This window comes from Nuphar pumila, chromosome 1, assembly GCF_984573655.1.
Source record: "Nuphar pumila chromosome 1, dmNupPumi1.hap1.1, whole genome shotgun sequence".
In the NCBI taxonomy this organism is placed as follows: domain Eukaryota; kingdom Viridiplantae; phylum Streptophyta; class Magnoliopsida; order Nymphaeales; family Nymphaeaceae; genus Nuphar; species Nuphar pumila.
Window position 1 is genome coordinate 86861376 of NC_143249.1, and position 3090 is coordinate 86864465.

At 38.7% G+C, this 3090-nt stretch overlaps 1 pseudogene; it reads left to right on the forward strand.

The window, feature by feature from the left end:
• The first annotated feature begins 1927 nt into the window (after positions 1-1927).
• On the forward strand, positions 1928-2623 carry LOC149849053 (tryptophan synthase alpha chain pseudogene; annotated as a pseudogene).
• The last annotated feature ends 467 nt before the right edge of the window (positions 2624-3090 follow it).

Consider the following 3090-nt stretch of genomic DNA (forward strand, 5'->3'; position numbering starts at 1 on the left):
AAGGCAGTTTAAATTCCTTAGTTTTTAGAATTTTTTCTTCAAAAAATACAAAAAATATTGAAATTTAAGAAAAGAACAAAAAAAATAAGAAAATAAAAAATCCAAAAAATTCAGAAACTATGCAGTTTACTCTCCTTTTTAAAGTTTTTGTTAAAAACCCTCTCTTAAAACCTCTTTTTGAAAATCAAAAACCATTTTTTAGAAAAATCCTGAAAAGAGCCCCCTCTTTTGGAATTTAAGGAAAATGGCAACGGCCATCCTCCCGCGCACCCTCCATCGCCTTCTTCCCCACTGGGTGGCCCTCCATCTCCAACGACTCCCCTCTCTCGAACTCTCCTTTTGCTCTTTAAAAGGGGAGCACACAGGGGTGGAGGAGCCATCCATTCTTCACCTCTCCACTGCACATCCTCTGATCCACTATCCATTCCATCGCCACTTCATCCACAATTCTACACTTCATCCATCCTCTGCAAGCAGCTGCCATCAATCCCCCTTCCCTCTGAAGTCATCCTCTCAAGACCACAGAAGAACTTCCCCTTTCTTCAGAATCTCTGCAAACCAGGTGAGTGCTCTTCTTCATTTCCTAGTTTTCTTTTTTACTCTGTTTTTGGGGCCACCATTTCATCGCACCATCGATGGTGTCGAATTGCTTATGCAATCTCGACTCATCTCTGTGCAACAACAATGGAATAGATTAATTCCAACATTTTTTTTATTTATTATTTAATTTCGTTGTTATCGCCCCTTCTTTTCCATGATAGATTTTTGACAGTGTTGTATATTGTAACTCCAGTTTATATCATGTTTTACTTTTGATCCCCTGTCTTATTGCAATTCCTGCGTTACATCCCATTTTCAATTTAGTTTTGATAATTAAGTATGTGATTTTCCTTTTTCTTCTTCTTTTTTTTTTCTTCCTTTTATCTTCTATTGATTTTCAAATGCCATGTTTGCTTTTTCCACCGATCTGGATTTCCTGTTTTGATACGCAGTATCTGTGTATCACCCACATTCACTGAAGAAATGCATCATTCATTTGTCTATATTAATTCATTTCATTAGCCGACTTCATTCATACATTTTTTTATTATTTTGTTTTTTTGTTTTGTTCCTCTCCTTTCATTGTATTGCTTCCATTTTCCTTCTATTCCCCTGTTTAATTTCTGTAATATGGCGTGGGTGTATGGGTTCGTTATGATCCCTTTCATTCATGGTTGTATTTTTTATTTTTTTTACCTGCGTAGCTTAGCCAATGTCTTCATTATGGGTGTGTTTGGCATCCTGTCCAGTTTTTTTTTATTAGATCCTCTTTTATACATACATATAATCTGATTTACCTCTTCTGCGTTTATCATGTAGTTCAATATCGCATAATATCGTTTATGTTTGGTTTCCTTTTCATTTTGATAGCTTTGGGCACATCGTGTATATATCAGATGCATCTGATCATCATAATTTACATTATATCCATCTCTGTTGATATTGCTATTTAAGGTTTTTTGATATCAGTAACGTTCTGTTTCGTAATGAAGGGATCTTCCTCTTATTGAGTTTATATCCTCATCGGTTCTTCATCCCTCAATTCCATAAGACATACCTGCATCCCATACAATGTAAATCACATAGTTGTTGTTTATTAGTGTGTCTAGACATCCGATTCACCTTCACAGTTATCTGAGGAAGCCCAATATTCACTGTTCCCCATTTCACTGCCATTTCTTCATCAGCATCTCATAAATCGTATAAGCATTTCATTTTATTTCATTTTATTTCATTTTTTTTCTTTTACCCTTTTTCAAGTTTATTGTGGTTATCCTCTTCACCGTATGCATCTCTGGATATCCCTGTGAATGTTACGGTGGATCCACACCTGCAACCCCTACATGTTAACCATACCTTCACCACAAGACATATCTCCTGTAACGCTATGGATTCCTTGAAGTCCTCTCCTGCTTCTACTGTGAGTATCTTAGAGACCTTCGGTAGATTGAGGAAACAGGGCAGAGCAGCCTTCATGCTTTGCACTACTGCAGGTGGCCTTGACCTTTCAGCCATAACAGAGGCATTGAAAGTTCTTGATTCTTACATGATTGAAATGGATGTACCATCCTCCGACCCTTGGGCAAATGGGTCAGTTCTCCAGACAACTACTATGCAAACTCTGGTTAAAGAAGTTGGTGTCCATGGCTTAGTTGTGCCAAATGTTCCTCTAGAAGGGATTGAAATTCTGAGAAAGGAAGCCACTAAAAATAACATTGAATTAGTGCCATTGATGACACTTACTACACCAAAGTATCAAATGGAAGCCATTGTTGATGCTTCACGGGGGTTCATATGCCCTGTGAGTTCAATAAATGTCACTGGTGTTCACACTTCTGTAAACTTGTCTGTTTTAACTCTTCTGTATGACATAAAAGAGGCAACAGGTAAAATTGTGGTTGTTGGTTTTTGCATCTCAAAGACAGAGCATATGTCTCAGACATCAGCATGGGAGGCCAATGTCGTTATTGTGGGAGGCGCTATGGTAAAGGGGTTAGCTGAAGCAAGATCCCTTGAAGAAGGACTGAAGAATTTTCACATCTTCACCAAGTCCTTAAAAGCCCATCCTTCATGTTTCCTGTAAAAGTTTAATCTATGGTTTGCATCCCATCTGTACTTCCAACATCCATGTGCTATCGTTGCATTACCACAACATATGCCTCCAGCATTGTCAATCTCTACATAGCAGCATTCGTTGTAATTCACACAAGTGTGCCCTATTGTTTTCAACACCACTGCATCCTTTCATCTCATTGTCGCATTGACACAACATCATCACCTGCCACACAGCCTTCTTCAGCACAACCCCACTCTTCACAGCATCCCTTCAACCCTCCTTTCACAGTTGCAATTACAACAGCAGTCACGCCCACCTTTCTGCGCCTATCTGCTTCATTTCACCCGCATTGTTGTCACCACATGACAGCGCACACTCATTTCATACACTCCATTGCTGCAAAAACACACTATTCACCACATCCGACACCAAATGATGATATATGTTTATTGCCAATGCCTCTGATTTTTGTTCCAGGTCATTAGTGAAATGTT